The sequence below is a fragment of the Lepisosteus platostomus genome, chromosome 24, assembly GCF_059453375.1.
Source record: "Lepisosteus platostomus isolate fLepPlt1 chromosome 24, fLepPlt1.hap1, whole genome shotgun sequence".
NCBI classification, from domain to species: Eukaryota; Metazoa; Chordata; class Actinopteri; order Semionotiformes; family Lepisosteidae; genus Lepisosteus; species Lepisosteus platostomus.
In genome coordinates, this window is record NC_142634.1 from 6835826 (window position 1) to 6855395 (window position 19570).

A 19570-nucleotide genomic window follows, 5' to 3' on the forward strand; every position below is an offset into this window, starting at 1 on the left:
AAGAAGTAAGCATGTTTGTTTAATTCTGTCAACACAGCAAAATAAAAAAACTGTCTCTTCATCTCAGATCTCTCTGCTGAGCCCAAGGATAATGTTTAGACCCCTAAAGCACTTGGATTAAGTTGTTCTAGCTTTCTCTCCATCAGCTGTCTTGCTTATGTATTAAGTAAAACATCTTCTTTTGTTTAAAATATTACTCTCTGAGCACAATCCCCACAACACAGAAATATTAAACAACCCTGCTTAGGTTACACACAAGATTAATATGGAAAATATTAGCCACAGAAGATCTGTAGGAATTTCCGGTATGCAATTATGGTTATCCAAAGGAAGGCTTTATGCTTTTTAAGAAAACTGCAGTGGATACACAAAAACAATTCAAATACAGCACAATGATACTGTAGTTTCTTAGTTCTTCTTACTGTAAACAGGACTCATTTCATATGAGTCTGCAGTGTCATCACTCCACTTGGTGACATCAGCATATTCGAAATGAATTTGCCGTTTGTTTAAAGCAACAGGTGACTCTCGTTTGAGGGCCTGAAAGTATGTCTTGCACAGCAAGTTAGATCCAGCGTCTGACTATATTTGTGCTATGCCAGCAGTCTTTGCTAAACAGGAGTAAACATTGTATACAGTAAGATCCATAAATTAGGGAGTAAGCAACAAAGTCCATCATTACAAGGACTTTTCACAATCAGAAAGGAGACCAGCTCCTATTTTGTTGTAATGATGGCCGTGACTCACACTACTGCTTGGACAGACATACATTACTTCAACACAGGGCAATGAGTTAAAATTTAAGCATCTGGTCTTTAGTCAATGGGCTAAATTACTACAGTCATTTTAAAGCAATCCCTCACAGAGGACTCAATATAAATATTTTTAAAAGTTGGTTCATATGGACCAAACAGGCATATACAACAGTAAAACAGATTTTTCTTGTCCCACCTTTGTGAAATGAATGTTTAAGTAAAGCTTCATAACTCCTAACTAAAGTTCATAACTGAGCAATTCATAGACAGGTATCTCAGCTGTTGAGACTGAGTGATTGATTTGTATTTCTGGTCAAATCAACAGAGAACCCACGTCACCTCTTATGTTTTTCACTTAATCCCATTGTAAACATCTTTTAAGAATTGAACATTACATAGGATAAAAACACACAAGAAATTTCCTCCAGGTGCCAACTTCCCTGGGTTTTAGTAGGTAATGGCACTAACAATGTTCCTAAGCCTGGTGAGAGAAAGGTAGTGTCAATAAACTTAATATACATACTAAAACCCACCTCCCTCTGCCTGTCAAACCACACATTTCTGATCAACACACAGTTTTTATATTACTTTTGGAATCGATTAGTACTAGACTGGTAGCCTTCAAGGCAGTCTTTTTAAACCTACTCTTGCAAATATTTGGCTGACATCAACACATAATACTTATACTTGATACATATAGTCAAGAAATGGCTGATAACCAAGTTCATAATAGACTAGATGGGCTGAATGGCCTTTTCTCATTTGTAACACTGACCTAATGTCCCATCCTGTCCCCAAGCAAAACAGACAGTTCTGTTCAACACTTGTGCAGACTGTGAAGCATTCATTTAGACAGCACTGCTGGCCAACATTTCATGAAGAACTTAGAGAATGTCAATTTAAACAAATACATCTTTGCATCTTTTTGCCACCATAAGACTGTGCAGTAAACGTATGCATGTGGAACTAACAATAAAAACTGAATTACTTCCATATGTCTCAACAAACCTTCAGTTTGCTTACAAGGAAAACAAAACCCTTCCTAGCCTGATTACACACAGAGTGCAGTATTTAAAGAAACTTGAACTACTGTTTGTCAAATCTGCAAACAAAGGGGCAGTAGAAGAGGTTGATGCAAGTGGTTATATTTAGCTTTCTTGAGACAGTGGAGTGGATTTGTGTCTGTTCTGTAGGTACGGGCTATAACAGCAGAAATGTTTCATCTGGTCTAACCTATGTGCATTGCCATAGCAACAGTACAGAGCTCATTGTTGCAGTTCCAGATTACCCTGCAAAAGACATTTTGCTATTCAGGAGTAAAGGCAATGGATAATAATAAAAATCTTCCCCACATGAAGCATATTTCACACTTTAAATCCTGAAGTATGCTCATTCAAACTTCAAAAGCCTCTTGTAGTCATTAAAAAGACAATTGTACGCTGTCACGCGACTGTCATACTGAAAGGGCCTATTTCGCAAACATTCATAAATCATAAACAGGATCATTATTAAGCAGCTTTCAAAAAAATGTTTCAATGCCTGAGAGCCATGTCCAGACACACTTCTTGGAACACTGTTGTCTGATGGAAAGCAATCTCTTTGCCCGTGCCACTATCACATTTTTGAAAAGTGTCTTGTCTTTCGGTTGGTAGTAATTATTAAAGAGATTCAAAGAGCTTAGCTGCTGATCAGTTTTCATCCATCATCAGAGGCTGAGAAAATGCTGGCAGGGCATCTTTAAATAATAAAGAAATAGCTGCTTTATGCATTAAAAGGTCAATCAAGTAATTATTTTTAGTGCGCAGACTGATAGTTTATGGATCTATATTTTTAAATTGGAAGCTCAGTTTTTACTGTTCATGAAAGATCCTTAACAGTCTTTTAGACTGTCAGTCTTTTACTTGAAACATTCATGAAAAGGCATCCATGAACAAAAGAGCTGACCAAGGCCTTTTATTTTGATTCAGGAGACAGAAATGCAGTTGAAGTGGACTGCTCTTAGCTTGGTAAAGACAGAATGTCCAAAAGCAATCTTTCATGTAGGCCAAGATTTGCTCAAAAACACACTACTGCTAACTGCAAATAAAACAAGATAAAACCCTGCACACATTAGAATATGAAAACATGCTTGCATCAAAGGTGCTTAACATTTCCAAGAGAAATAAAAAGATCTCAGTAAAATCAACAAGTGAGGGTGGGTATATTGCTTTCAATACAATAAGTCAGAAGCTAATGAGGTTCTGGATGTGGGAATTCTTCCTCTACTGGGGAACAAGGAAGAGGAGGCAGAGGTACTCGGACTGCTTATCCAGACTCATGGGGGTATCAGTATCTTCTGTGCTCTGCGATCCCTTCTTCCCCAAGAGCATCAGCGACTCATCAGGCACGAGATGCTGGTGCTCACCCATCTCAGCCTTCATGGATCAAAAGTTCTTCTTGACACAGATATATCAGCTTTTTCTTCCACGCTGAGGTCTGTCACACACTTGCATGAAAACGTGAAAAGCTGTCTTTTTCCCCGTCTGTAGCCTGTATTTGATCTGTCTTCAGATCTGTCAAAGTATGCGGGGAGCTCAAACGAGCTGCCTGAAGCTGCATGTTACGCCGCTCTGTTAAATATTTTATAAAGCCCGGCTCCTCTTTGACAGGCAGCACTCAAAACAGGCTTCTTTATAGTGCAAATGTTCACAATGAGTGTCTATCTCAAAAAACATAAGTTTGTACAGTGTTCTGAAAATATTTGAGAATATTTTCCAATTTAGATATTTGTGGCTCCTTGTTCAGCTGCTATTATGTAAACCCTACTGTAGTGAAATTGACATTGATTAAATAAATCATTCGCTGGGCTGAGATTTAATTTCTATGCGAGCACTTTGCTCAACATCCCCATGTTGGTATCAATTCCCATGCTTGGGATTTTAAATAAGTGTTAAACTTTGCAGCAGTATAAACCCTTAGTTTCCAGGCGATGTGAAGGGATACAGCCAAATTAACTATAATATGTTAATTATAACTATAATATGTATTGACATATTGATATGTATAATATGGATTATTATAATAACTATAATATGTATCGGCATTAAAAAACAAGACTCTAGCAGAAGCTCTGTGAAAAGTGCTGATCAAAAACGAATCATTTCTTTTTTCTCAATTGAAGTAAACACACCTGATACTGAACAAAATACTCGGTGACACAGTTGTGAAAAACATAAAACATGTAAAATGGGCATGCTCTTAAAAACGAAAAATAAAAGCGCGAGTATTGTCAACTTTGTCTTGTGAGGACTGGGACTGAGCATGTGTTCAAAATCAGCACATGAGTACAGGCTGTTAGCTGTATAAACCCATTTTAAAGCTTAATACCATGCTCCCTCAATAAAACCTGACCCCCATGGAGCGAGAAGGTTTTGATGTAGCATATCTCTTTAGACAAACATGTCCCCTCCATTTTAGTTAAACTAAAACCATATTTGCAAAGAACCGGATTTTCCACCACTGCTTAGAGGTTCGCTATCTAATCTTTAAACCCCAGCAAATTAACTGTTACATCTCTTTTTTTCTTCTTTTTTTTGTGTTTTGTTTTGACTCTGTGAGTTTTGGCCACTGTCCCAGCCCAACACCATCTGGCCAGCCTGGGCTCAGGGGGAACACTAAAAGAACATAGCGACAATGGAATGGCCCAGCACAACAATAAACTGCACTCTAAATCTCTTTAATGGCTTTGACAAGTACTCAGGAAATCTGAGACGGGGTGATCAGTGTGTGCACACCTCCCAGTCTAACCGATTTAGGGGACTTAAAAAAAAAACAGGGGGGGGGGGGAGAGAGAGAGAGAGAACGAGTGAGATCTGGCATCATGAGCGAAGCATGAAAGAGGCCACAGTCAAAGACAAGCGCCAGCAGGCAGTTGCAAGCTTGTATGGAACCGCGTTAAAAAGGCTGAAGACCACGGCAACAGTGCCATTCACAATTAATGATGTTCAGTTGCAGGGGGACACCCGCTGTAGTTCAGACCCCAAGAGACGGCGCTGCAGAAACAATGCCAAACTTCTTTATTCTGCTGATGCCAAGACTCAAGATCAAGGTTTCTGCAAGCTGTAGCTGGGAGGTCTAACCTCACAGAGAACATGTGCTGTGCTAATTCAGAAATGCTTTTACCCATTCAACTAACGGGCCTTGATTAAGAAGAACAACTGTCAGCCAGCCACTGCTTAAGTCATTAGAGCCCATGAGAAACTCAAATTAAAATCTTTTCCTGCGATTGTAGCCTTCTCTCAATCTCGTTTATATCCCTTTGCTGTAGCTTCATGTTTCTATTACTGTTTTGTAGAAAGCTAAAATATTTTTTAAAAACATTCCAATATCTTCCATACACTATTTAAGGCTAGAAGACAAATTTAAAGAATATAACATAACTAAATTCTAGGATTGTATCTGTATCATATGTTTCACACAGATGCAGTAACAGTTTTAAGTACAAAGTTCTATATCAAAACTGCCTGAAGTAAAAGATGCAAAACCCGCTCTTAGCTTCCAGTTCATTTTATCTGGGAGACCAATATGGACTGTGAACTTTCCACCCACGGAACCAGGAAGCTTCTTGCAAGCTCCACAGAGTATTTCCTCACTCCACCTACATACTGCTGTCTTCACTGCTGAGAACATCAGGTTGGTCTGCTCCAAACACAGGCAGTGTGAAAAAAAGGCTTATTACTTTGACAAGTTGTTTCTTGTGGCTGTTAAGAACATTCAGAGAGTGGCCAGACAAGAATCGGTTTTGCGGTAAGTGACTGTACCTTCTTACCAATAAACCCCTGTGTACAGGGTCAGGAGCTGCTACCACTTTGGAAGTGTTGTAGCAGCTCGGAAATGCCTTTGGAATGGGCACACATTTGTGAGAGAGTTTGGGGGGAAAAACACAACATATGCTTTATATCCATTACAGAAACCACTTCACCCACTGTGCTCATCACAGCTACAGCTTGAGAGTCACTAATTTTTTAACAGAAACAAAATTCGCTCTAAAATAGTTGTTGCGCAAGACGAACCATTGGAGAAACAAGTTTCAGCTAGCAGATTGTTCATTAAAAACACATTTTCTATAGAATGTACCATTTTTCTTGTTACCATCAATAAATTGCACCACACATCAGGCCAATTATAATTTTATAATAACCACCTAAAAGGCACTAATGAATTTTATCTGGGACTGTAGCAGCATTTCAAATGTTTTACAAAGGAGGTAGGTCTACTTTATGGTGGGGAGTCTTTTCACTCAACTCTGGTTGACTTCAGGCTTCAGGCTCAAAAACATCTAAGGTGATGCAGTGGTGAATGAGCTGCAGTGAAGCAGTGTGAGATCTTCCCTATAAGACACTGATCAGACCAAGCATGAGACTTTGTCTTCTCAGTACTGTCAATGAACACAAAGTCCTGTAGAACTCAACTGATGCAAGAAATAAGTTAACAAGATAATGCAGCTGCTGGAGAAGACATTGCTTCTGCTGTGCAGGTGGGACAGAGTTAAGTGACGAACTCCAAAGCGCAAAAGGAAAAACACTGTGCTGTTATATCTCTGTTTGACCTGGCAGCCTGGAAAATGTACCCAGCCGTGAAATGAATGACTATAAAAAAAAGGTTCACCCACACCTGAGAAGCTCAATGACACTTGAGAACAGAGCGAGGAGGTCACTAACTAGACTCGTCCCTCGCACACATGCCTCTCAGCCTCCACCACCAGAGCTTGTATCTTCCCAAAAAATGTGTTCAACTGGAATCAAGCAGTTCAACTGGAAAATGACCATGGGGCAGATCTAGCATTTTATAGAGGAACAGATCTCCACTGCAACTGGTTTTGGGATCAATGGGGCAGTAACACAATTTTAGTTCTATCACCATTTACAAGTATATAATACAGTTAATATAAACTTCCACTATCTGGGAACAACTGGAGTTGGCAGTTCTTAACCTCAAGGTGCTATGCAATGGATCTCAAACATATCACTGGAACAATTTATTCTTTCATTTCATTTACAGTTTGTTTACTTACATATTAAAAAAATACCCTCATAAAAGCTGAAGTTTGTTTTATCCCCTGATGCTTAGTTAGGGAACACCTGAAACTTTGCAGACAATATCTCACATCTTTAAAATGTCTCCCTAAAAAAAGACCATGCGAAAATCACATTTAAAGATAAAACAACAATCCAAAACAATGACTCTACACTTACTGAAAAAGAAGTATTAAATCAGTTCAGGCTTCTCATTGGATGTTATCGTTCAAAATCTTCTAAAATAGGTTTTTAACTTAGGGGTTTAAGAACTCTTTCTTTTGTACCTTAAAGTGATGAATCTAAGATAGACCTCTCCCAGTACGGCCCCCAGAACCCGGAATCAGCTGCTTTATTTTAAAACAGGCTTTTTGCTCTCAATAAAACATTAAGATAAAACTTGACTACAGTAGAGATGCCTCAAGGACTATATATACCAGTTTTCAATCAATATGCTCTGTAGACCAAATGCTGGCAGCTCTGTCCTCAGGAAATAAAACACATACACAGTATATACTGAAGAAATCAAGCATTCTCAGATGAGAGATGGTTTTCAAGCTTGAGAAGCTGTGATCTACAGTGAGACTGCACCTTTAAGCTCCTGCCGTTTCTTATTTATTTATACAGGAGCGCTCCTTCTCCAGGGAGGCTGCAAGCTTTAAAGCTTTAGAGAGTATTTGTGTCAGCTGTTTTTCCTTCCTGTTTTTCTTTTTGCTGCAGTGCTGCTGCGTGTCCCCATGAGTATTAAAATATCCTCCACACTGTGCTGAACCCCCCAACCCTCACTGGGCAAGCTTCAGAAACCCCTGAGGCTGCCAGAACAGGGCCATCATACTCTCACTGTAGCATTTAATTACATATCGCACCGAACACAAACAATAAGAATAAGGCATCATACCAATTAAACTCTAAAGCACAACCCATCAACCCAGCCTGGAGGAGATGTGGTATTTGCATTTGACATTGCCTAAAAAGATTAATTAGGGGTTCTATTAATTAAATTTCGAGCAAGCACATTGAAATTGACTGCATAGCCTTGTTCTTGGAGGAAGATTGATGTTCATGTCCTGATGGGTTTTTTTTTTCCTGTGACCATACATTTCACGGAACAGAAGTGAACTGTTCTCGTGGGACGCAGGTGAATGTGCCAAACACATCCTTTTTTATTGATCTTTGCCCTCAAGGGCACGTCTTCCTCGCATTACGAAATGTGCATGAATAAAAACTCTGCCTACTGAAACCAGGGTTTCCCTATAACAAAAGATGAATTTCCACAAGTTACTCCCTTGTAAGGACCCTCAAAAGAGACGCTGTGGTAGTCTGGAGAAGCCAGGCCACATCTGGGCTCTCCAGCCACAGAAGCTCTGCAGCACCCCTCTTAGGTGTACTGACACCATCAGGAATACCATGCAGCAAGCAGCTGCCCTTTCTAAATTTTGCTAGGGCAAATCTACAGATATTTGGCATGTATAGACAAAAACAAGAATGAATATTTTTTTAGCTATCGATCTCAATGTATCATGCTTTGCCAGACCTAATTATACTTGATCACTAACTGGGATTTCTGTGTGCTTTTGTAAAACTGTACTCTTGCTTTTAGCCATGGTGTATCTTGGTAAACCTTCCTCAGGGGTTAGCTAAGAAAGCACCCAGGTTTCAAGGCCTTGCTTTTTGAAAGCCTCGCAGACAATATAAATCTTAAGTTGATAAAAAAAGACATGATGTTGATCAGTAAGAGCAATAAGACTTTTGTTAGTTCTATGAAAGCCGAAATTGCTGTTGAATAGTCTATTCTAGTGAACAGCTTGAACTTTAATGCACTAGATGGCAAAAAAAAATCTGCTGTGGTTTCCCTGTTTGGACTCATTCCAAATCCTCTAAAAAAATCAGTTACTAGATGCCTGACCTCCTTGCATATCAAGATCAGCTTCTGTTCAAAAGGAGGGAATAGTTAGGTCTCAGGCAATAATCTCTGTTGCAATGTAGTTCCGACTACAGACAGCAGCTATGTGTGTTTTTGGATGTACTCTCCTTCGTAACCAAGCTTCACTGTGTCTGCTTCGGAAAAACAAGGATTGCTCCTTATGCCTAAAGTAAAATTCAGCAATGAGTCCTGTTACAGAATATCTTCAGTTAAAGTGATGTCAGTGGGGGACTCTCTATAAAGTGCCTGTCTCAGCTGTCTGTAATGAGGTTTGCACTGTCACTCAGCAGTTCTGGGAGGCAGTGATAAAGCGTCTACCACAGCCATCTCTCTCCCTCTCCCTCTTGCGATCTCTTCTGTCTCCCTCTCACATTCACAGCAGTTAAGGGATGAAGACAAATCATCAGCTATTTGTGTCAGCTTGCACAGCACAGATAGCACACAGCTGTCTATGAGACTGACAGCTGGCAATCACTTTCTTAAGCTCAGGATTTGTAACAAACTATATATATATACACACTGACAGGATACAGAAGTGGCTCTTGAAAAAATAATAGCACCCAGATGACTTGAGATACACAAATGCTATATTAAGGAATGCTGCTTTATTATATCATACATAAAGATCCTACTGGATTTTGAGGATTGTGTATTGAAGGAAGAATTTGTTTAAACACACATTTAAGCATCCACACCCAATGTAAATAAGTATTATACTTCTGATATTTGACACTGCTTAAGCAGTAAATAATTAAATTAGCTACAAACTACCCAATAGTCTAGATGAACAAAATGGCCTCCTCGTTTACAACTTTTCTTAATGCGTTTGAGTGCAGCCTGTGGCCCCGACTTATCTTAGCTATCTCTTTGCCAGGGAGGATGGCAACACTCTGTGGTACCTTATATATAATTGGGTACAACTGAGTGCTGATTAATCCCCTCTTGAAGAGGTCCATCATGTCACTTCAAGGAAAACTATCTATTATGTCTAACAAAGGTCCTGGCGTCTGGCCACTTCATCACTCTTGGGATCCTGCAGTAAGTATGTAGCATAAAGCTGGCAGGAAAGACCTACACTGAAAGGCCACTTGAGGCCTGTCACTCTTCAATACTCTGAGAACAGGCATCTCTGCTTCTCCTGTGCCAAAAGTGTCAATGTTCTTCATGTCTCACTTTTAAAATATCCATGAGTCGTCGCCTGTACTATGAGGCAGGACCACAGGTAACCATTTTGAGCCCTAAAGAAAATCACAGCCTGACCTGCTCCAGGAATGATTTCAAGTGTGACCCAAAACTGACAGACATGGCAGGCTCTTCAAAAGTCGGCCTTGCGTTTCAAGTCGTTACCCTGCTGAAAGGTGAACTTTCCAACTCGTTTCAGGTCTTGAGCAGACTGTAGCGGATTTTCCCTTTAGGATTTTCCTGTACTTAGTGTGTTTCCCTATCCTAACAAGCTTTCCAGGTCCTGGAAGATTGAAAAACTGCCCCATAACTTAATGCTGCCAACCACCATGCTTGCTTGATGGTGTACTGTGCTGTATCAGATTCAAAATATCAAATTCTAATTAATATTTAATATTACAAAAAATATTCAATATGCAATGAAATGTGTATACACCATCTGTAATTCAGTAAAACAGAATGACATTGGAAGGGTCTAAATACTTTTGCAAGGAACTGTAGTAGCAACTGACATTTAGCTTCTTGGTGAAGTACTTTTAATGGAGAAGCATCTCCTTGTATCAGTATGTTTCTTGGTGCACATTTGAGGCAGTCCGCTGCACAACCTGGCCACAGCAGCAATCCAATCAGCTTTCACGGCAGTATTCCTGTTTTTCACAATATTTCTCTTTGCTGCTGTCCATTTTAAACACAACCCTGCTTGCCAAGCTGGTGCAAGGAGTGAGGGTATCGCTTATAACTTCCTGCTGCAAAATACACCAGCCAATTTGCTTCACAGTATGACGGCTTCAGCTGAGAAGTGAGTCAGTGTCCTTGTAGATAAAGCCACTCTACCCCAGGGGAATACAAACAAGCCTGCTTATGGTCCGTTTTCACACTTCCTTTAAATATTATGATTTTACCATAAAACTCTGGAGAGGACTAGAAATTTCATTTAAGGGCAACTACAGGACTCAATTCTCTAAATTTATTACTTAAAAAGTACACTGCGAAAACTTAACGCCTTAAAAATGTTGTAAAACTATATCTGACACAAAAACCATATGGCATTCATTAATAAAATGAATTATGTACATTCCGATAAGCTTGAGGCAGAAAAGTCGGAGCAATAATGATGACATACTTCATGCAAAAACAATTTCTTGTATCGTTTGGCTTGGAAGAGCACACAGCACTTTCAAGCAGTCATTCAGCCAGAGCAACGGACTATAGCAGATGTACTTTACAGTTCCCTTGTGTATGACAGGTACTGCTGATGAATTGACAACAATGTGGGCTTAAGCACAATTAGTGGAAGGCAGGCAGTAATGTAACCCAGGCAGCAACAGTGTGTGTTTTCTAACATGGGTACTGCCCATTTCAAGAATCTGGACCTTCTCTCAGCACTGGCTAAGGATATAACAGTTCCTTGGCAGGACACTGGTGTTCTTGTCTATGAAAGAATGATTTGTATTTTATAATATATATCTTCAAACCCATAAAATGAACAGGACATGCACTGTCTGTTCTATAATAATTTATTATTCTTTGTCAACATTAGGGCACACAAAAGCCTGAGATGGCCACGTAGAATAAATTATCACACAATATAGACTGTTTTATTTTTCTAATCAAAACCTGCAGCTTAGTAACTTTGGGTGTATGTGTATGTTGATCTCTTTTTTTTTTAAATCATCCTCAACACTCTTCAGACAGGATCTTGAGTCTCCTTCACTAAGCACTCAGAATTACTGTAAGCGTTTGTTACTGCCGGTTGTCAATGCGCTAAGCAGCAAACAGTGCAATCCATTTCCTTTTCTAAAAGGAAGGACATATTTATACAGTTGCTGCTCAATAAAGTCAGCTACCAAGGAAAAACTCATTACAAAGCAGCTTCAGTGAAATGTCAGCTGGATTACAAAAAGAAAATAAGTTATCACAAAAAATCATTACTCATACAGCATACAGTGTGGGTTATACTTCATTGAGCAGAGCCTGTATGTGATGGGCCCAGATTTGTGATCTAACAGACAACTTGCCGGTGTTAAGGATAAGTAGAGTCTGTTTAAATACATTTTTAAAAGAAGTCAAATAGAATTTTTAGACACTTAAACTGGCAAAGCAAAAATATTTTCCAAAAGTGGGAGGACATTTAGTAATACAATACTTCAAAGGGCTGTCCTTTCGCATTTTTCTGAGAGACATTTTAAACTGCTCAGTTTAGTGTTTAAATTTTTTTTTTCAGATCAGGGCACAGAAATGCTCTATCTTACATCAGTAGAGCAAACTGTCAGATGCCCTAGCATTTCCGAAGGTTAATGGCACGAAAGTAAATCTGATGACAAAAATGTGCGGGTTTTTACGCATTTAAAAATGCTGCTGATATTATCACTGTTCAACATGATTTTGTTTGCAAATACATGTGTTTCAGTTTGGCACAAGACAGACAAAAAGATTGATATCGGACTCAGGGACCAGTCGTATAGCAGAATTTGGCAGCAGACAGCTCGCACACGGGTTAGAGAAACTTAATACTAAGCAAAGAACAAAACAGCTTTTTTTTCCTTAGAAAGCCAGGACCTCTGATTTAGGTAACGGAGGCAGATACATATGTGTGCATTCAGTATCTAACATCACAAGTACAACCAGACGTCAGTCAACAGCTCCAGACATTTGCAAAGACTACAAGGAGGAAGGGAATATAGCCATGCCTGCATTTTATTACAAAACCTACAGCAAGACAGAGCAGGCGAGGATCCGACTCTCCAGTAAGGCTCTCTCATTCCATTTCAAGCGCTACTGCTTACATGCTAGAATGGCAAGATAATTGTGTTGAATAGGCTCTTCAACCCACTGCTGCATTAGAAATCTTTTGTGCCGGGAGCAGCCAGCATTAATTGGGTAACGAACACAGGCATTGAGATGAACAATTTAAAGCCACCTGCTGGAGACCCAAGGCTGAAGAGTGTCTGGTTTGAATAAAGACAAGCTAAAATCTGTTAACAAAGGCTTTTGATTACAGTTGCTAAGTAAAGGACCTGACCTGAGAGAATGCAGGGAGCTTGCTCTATAGATTTCTCTAGCAGCACTGCTTTTTTTCTCCTTCTGGATATGTATCCTTTCTCCATCACTGTTTAGAGAGCACCGTGTGTGTGCTTGGCTGCCTAAAACCTACTGACAATAGTTTCGGGTACTAACATTTCTGTCTCCAAACGTTGACAGATGCATGTTCTGGTCTCTTTAACAGTTTTGAGTTGCTGTTAACTGTATAATGAGTGTAAAAGCCCACCAGGGACAGACAAATGCTTACTGAATATTTCTCTGCATTTTCTTTTCAATTTCTAGCTCCCCGTTTGACTGCGAACCCAGCACGGGTTTAACCTTCTCACTGCTACTGCACCCTAAGCAAAAAAGACATCTGACTGTCAAATGACTTAACATGTCTCCCCTTTCATCTTAGTAAATGTCTCCAGCATAAAAAAACAGAGGTATTGTAGCATAGGATACTACTGCAGACAACACACCCTAAGAGATACTGAAACGTTCGACATGGTGACTTAGACTCCTGATTCTCTGCACTAACCTGTTGAGAAACTGATTTTCCAAACTGCTGGGTATGACTTTTTAAACCCTTTCTTTCCGTATTACAGTATTATGGAGTATTACAGCATTAGAAACTTTAGTATAATTGGAAGAAAAATGGTACATAAATATATTCAAGCATGCAAACATGCATATACAGGGAATTCTGCTACACATTTTATACAGAAGTGCAATTAAGAGTCAATCTTGTTTTTCTATGACACTTCTGTTGAAGGAATAAAAAGATTTATCCACCAACAGCACAAATACAGCCACTTCAAATGTCACCTGTCATGAGGTGACAGAGTTTTCAGTCTGCCTATGTTTAAGTTTGACGCTGTGGCAACACCTTCAGAAAAGGAACCATATGACTTCTAGGACACTGTAGCTGTCCACGACCTGTGGTCAAATATAGCCCTTCCCATCTGCACCTGTCTATGTGCTTGGCCTGCAGCAACACCAGCAGAAACAGCTTTGTACAGCGCAGAAGGGCCCAAACAGCAAGATGTATCATGTGTCAGGCCACAGCAGCTCCCACAGCGGTGTAGGAGGAAAGAAAAACCCTTTGCAGCCAGTGATGAAGTGGCTGGACAGAACAGACTGCAGACAAACTGGGCATTAAGACAGATCCATAACCCGCCGTCGTATAGCATCTGTCAGACTAGCTGGCCAACGCAGGCAAGATGGCTTGTTTTAAAAGCAGAGGCAGAATGTTTAATCTTTCGAAAATTGCTGCACTACTAGGGGGTTGATGTAACATTTGGTGAAGTCGAAATGAAAGGACAATCAATTCCTTATCGCACAAGCAAACAGGCAGTCCATTATCTAGATAGTTAAAATATTGCTGACCTCATGTGTGGTTCAAGTACAATTTTCTAATGACCCACGTGGAGGAGAACAACTTTTCTATGCGTGTAGGCTAATTTTTCAATTGCCAGGATTATGAGAAACTAATGGATATTTCTATCTTTTCTATCTCTTGCATTTCCCCATATTGGAATCCTCAGTCAAAACAAAAACTACTGTTGGTCTCTGTTCTGCTATTTATAAGAAGACCTGAAACAAACCTCTTTCCATGTTATGAAACTCCACCAGTAAGTCACAAAGAAAATCTGTTCACATACAAGATTATCATGCTTAGCTAAAGCAAGTGCTGTTTGGAGGTTGACCCTCAGAACCAGATGTTCAGTGTCTTTAATCAGCATAAGTCTTTTTGTTTCAAACAATCATGACTGTTACACAACAAGAGAAAACAAAAAGTAGATGCCAAGATTACATTTTAAGGTAAAGAAGTTCTCTCTAGGATTTTGCTAAGGGATGAACTCTAAAACCAAAAGAAACCTAATTCTGGAGCTTCGCTCTGTTTTTGGCAAGAGACACCTCGATTCAGCTGTCCTTACTGAAACACTTCTGATGCCTTTTCTCCATCTGCCTTTGGGAGCCAGCTGACGGGGTTTTGAAATCAATCCAGGTTTGAGACAGTCAGCAACAGACCCAAATCCAAGCTGCTAGAGCTGAGAGCTCAGCAGGAGCTGAATGAAAATGGCTCAGGCCCAGTAATCCTATGAGTGCACAAACCACACAGAGCGACACATACTTTCAACCAGGGCGTGTAGACACAGTTTGAGGCACGGTGCGATACAAAACTGCTGGAAAATAAAGCAAATCTTGTTTACATGTCATTCTTACAATCGCAGATTCAATCAGGATTTATTTTTTTAACCCTGGAATAAAATGTTCTGTTTGAAGAGTTTTATAGCTACAAGCACATATCAACAAAACAATCAGCCTATGATCCTGTAATGTTTTAGAACCTGGCAGTGAACTCTTGTCAAGCTCTGCCAGTAGGAACTGTGACAGTTCTGGAAGGAGCTGAATTGTTCAGCTGCTGTAGGTTTTATAGCAACAAAACATGGTATGCAAATATTTGGATGGGGCTGACATGGGGTGTCTGTTCTGCCCGAGGCTGGCTATGAAGGGAGGCTTGGATGATTTATGTGTACAACTTGAGGATCAAGATGGTCTCTTCATGACTTCTTTCGCTGTTCTGGGGATGAGACTTTAAAACAAGGTGCTGACTACTTTGGTATGAGGGATCCAATGGCACTGGTCATAAGAGTAGAGACATTTACGCATCTACTGGCTGAATTTCACCTCAACTTCCCCCTTAACTTTGAAAGAATTTCTCACGGATCAGCTGTGTTGGGCAGCTGCTGGCACAGAAAAGCTGCTGTAAGGAACCAGGGGCTGCTGCACCCCATTGGTGGATGAAATGGGTTCCATCTTCTGTAAGAGGATCTTTGGGGTCCTCAGGGGTGAAAAGGCACTTCATAAGTAAAAGGAATTATTACTGACCTGAACCCAGCAGTTCAGCTGATTGCAAAGCACCTGTATGTTAGAAGCAGAACAAAATATTCTGGAAAGGACAGTGAGGACATACAGGTGATCCTCACTTGCCTTTTATTAAAGGAGATGACCGCTTTTTAACGGGCAGTAAATCAAACCCTCTGAACCTCCAGATTGCACATTCGACCACCTTTGCCTCACAATTTAATTAAGATGCTACCCACCCCTACACACACACACACACACACAGCATCTTTCTTTATCTTCTAAGGGATTTAAGGAGCTGGCTTACTGATTGAGCAATGCAATTAGCCATCTTCCACAGTTATCCCTTGCAGCAGATAGGAGGTAACTCCCTCACAATAGCTAAGCATTGTTCTGCTGGACATTATCCAGGTCTCTGAATACTCAGTACCAGTGATAGAGATTTATTTTCTGTCCTAAACAACCATCGGAACAGAATTTATAAAGAGCTCTTTCTTTGAAAGGGAAAGCAATGATGCCTGCAAAGCATGAAAAGTTTCCAATAACAAATCATCCTATTTCTTTTAGGATGTCTACAGCCATGATAATAAATAAAAGAATTCAGCTGCAGCTGTCCCATGTACATGTAGGGGGAAATGAGAACTTGTTAACAAAATCATACTTCTCAATCTTCGACTAACAGATTGTGACAGCTTAAAGAATCTGATAAATCATATTTGATGATGGGCTTATCTTTGGATAGATACACTTTAGCATTATGAAGGATCCCGTCAGGGCAATAAGTAGTTAGTTATTATCAAAAGGTGATTAAAAAGAGCAAAGGGATAAAGAACCTTCTTGAGAGGAAACACAAGTGACAAATGAGCAGCTGTTTGATGACCCAGAATAAGAGACTCTTTCCGTTGAGTGTCTGAATCGTATGAATTCATATGGTATATTTGTATCATACCATCTTCCTAGGAAACACATTTTGACAAATATAAGACAAAGGAATTTAAGATCTTTCTGTGCTTGTAATATAGTATGCTGCTAAGAATAATTACAGCTCCACAGCATTTCCACTGGAAAAAGGTAAGTCTTAACATTCACCTTCAGTGGGGACTTGCCCTGCCAAAAGTTAACCAGTCGTTACGATCATCATAACCACAACCATTTTCTCCTCTGAATGCATAAAAGAATTAATAAACCCTGAAGCACTCAAACTGCTCAAAACTACTCCCTCATATTCCCACAAAATTCTCCTGAGCCCTGTTAATGTAACTCCAAGTTGATCTTTAAAGAGGTTCTGTCCCCTTTTAAAGCATACATAAATATTTAAAAGGTCTTATTACAGGAATGCTGTAACTCCAATCAGCCCTGCGATCGAAGGCTAATGGGAGCCTTATCAAGGCTCTGAAGGAGGGCTGATATGAAGACTTCCGATGACATTAAGAATTTCTGTGAAAACGAGCTTTGGCAGTAGCATAACACATGGTAACTTCCTCTTCCAAGAAGACAACGAATTGTGAGCATCAAAGAAAAAAAAAAGAGGAAATGTCTATTCTTGTGTTTCTATTGCTGTGTTAGACGCAGAGGGAGTTTGTGGTGTGAGAGAAATGTCCAGAAGACAGCTGTCTCTAACCCCTACAGCTGTAAACAAAAGCATAGTGAAAATTGCCATCAAATTGTTTAAATATGTATGTAGTGTCCATACAAAAAAGGTATGTCTAATCAGGCAAAAACAGAAAAAACTAATATATATGCCATTACCAATACTGACATGCTCTACTGTATAAAGTGTGCCTTGGCAATGGAGACATCCGTTTCTGGATGAATTTACATATTTGTTTTGTCACTTCACTCTTTCTGCATCTTCATCGGGAGAACAACCGTAACATAAAAAAATGCGACGCAAAAAACTTCACAATGATACAGCAAGAAATGTCATTTTATTTCACCCCTTTCTGCTCTTTAAAGAACTGAAAGCCGGCTTCTCTTTTGAGGTTTCCCGGCTTCCTACTACTGACATTACTGTGACATTTGCAGGGAACTGAGGCTCTGACCTAGACTAGTGGAAATGGTCTCTCTCTTCACTTACTGAAATCAGCTCCTTCCTGTGGCTGGGCTCTTACAGCGTAAAGGCAAATCGCATCTCGTCTTCTTTGTGTATTCATTAAATTGTGCTCTCGCAGTAAGACAGAAAAACATTTGACCTTGAAGCTCCTCACTGAAGACCTTCCCCATTGGTGAGAGCAGTGTTACTCAGAGGCCTGCCACCAAAGCACACAAATTAAGAAAAACCCTGCGTGATCTCTGAAAAGGCTCTGTTCGGTGTTGCAGCAGGAAAAGGGACGCCTTACGGATTCCCGCCGATGTGGCAAGCCTCATCTCGCCGGCCTGTCCAATTCATCAACTGAATTAATTGGAGGAGCAGCGAGAAGAATCATGGGTCAGTGTTACCGAGACTGCCTTGGGAAACATGCAAATGGAGCCGAGGGGACGCTAATTCGCATCGTTTGTCACCGCGCCTTCAACACATGATACCATCGGCTGAAGTTATGAACAGGGCAGAATCTCCCTCTGCCTGGGAAGTTAAAAAGAAGATGGCGAGAAGGTGACAAATTCTGCCGTAAATCAGGGCTTCCGAGTGACTCCAGCACTCGCGCCAAGCACAGGTTGATTCCTGTGGCCCTGGGGTCACTGGTTTGAACCCGGTGTCATCTCACTAGCTGACTGTGACTCAGGTTCCCTGAGTGGCACAGCACACGTAGCACACCCCCTCCCAGACACTAAAGCCTGCCGGGAATTTCTTGGCTCTTATTAAAAAATAAGAGAGGAGAATGAGAGGAGGCGATTCTGGGCAATTAAGGGCATTTTGTTGTTTTATTGATCTAGGGACCTCATCAAAGTGTTTCTGGAAAGAAGCCGGGGTGTCGCCTTTGACTGCACGACTGGATAGCTTGTTCCAGACTTCCACAACCCTCTGTATAAAAAGGTGCCTCCTGTTTTAAAAATCCTTTTCGCATGGTGTCAACTTGTGTTCTAAAGGCCGTGTTTCACTGTCGGCCCTGAAGAAACCACCATCATCGGCGTGGAGTTCTGGAGTTAGGGTTCTGCACTTTCTTCTGGAAATCCCAGCTGGGATTCTACGACTTACTGGACTCATGGAGCTACATTAAGAAGAGATGCTCTAAGCCAGGTGCAATCTCTCGTACACCTTTCATTGTAGGGCACGTCAGAGTAGAGATCTGCACGGGCATGAAATTGAAGCCCGAACCCGAGACCCGACTGAGCCTGAATGGTACTGCCAAATTTGAAACCCGAACCCAAAATCAGAGCGAGTAGACGCACATGCACACACGGAGACAGGCTGTCACAGACGCAGTTTTACAATGCGAGCGAGCCCGCAAAATGAGCTACAGATTTCTTCTAAGAAAAATCAATTGACAACATAAATTAATAATAATTCATTTTCACTTATTAGAAATGAAACCCGAACCCGGCCTGAGCCCAAAGTTGTAAGCGAAAAACTGGCCCGAACCCCGATATGTTGTCGGGTCCCGCTGGGCTGGGGTCAGGTAGTAGACCTCTACGTCAGAGGAGTAAGCCTGATTGTGCTCAATCTTGTTGTGCTGTGAAGCAGTGCAGCTACAAGCCAAGTCTTAAGCAACTGGCATATCTAATATTTGTAATACCTAACCTGATATTAGGGAGTGAGAGATCTTGGGTTTGCATGTTAAGCTTCTCAAAGTGTCCAGGTTTTTTTTCTTTCCCCTTTCAAAAGA

The 19570-nt window shown here is 40.5% G+C and overlaps 1 protein-coding gene across 7 annotated transcripts in view; it reads right to left on the bottom strand.

Moving 5' to 3' along the window:
* The window catches only part of fbrsl1 (fibrosin-like 1), a 299572-nt gene that overhangs the window by 230998 nt on the left and 49004 nt on the right, over window positions 1–19570 (bottom strand). The gene's annotated exons all lie outside the window — the stretch shown is intronic.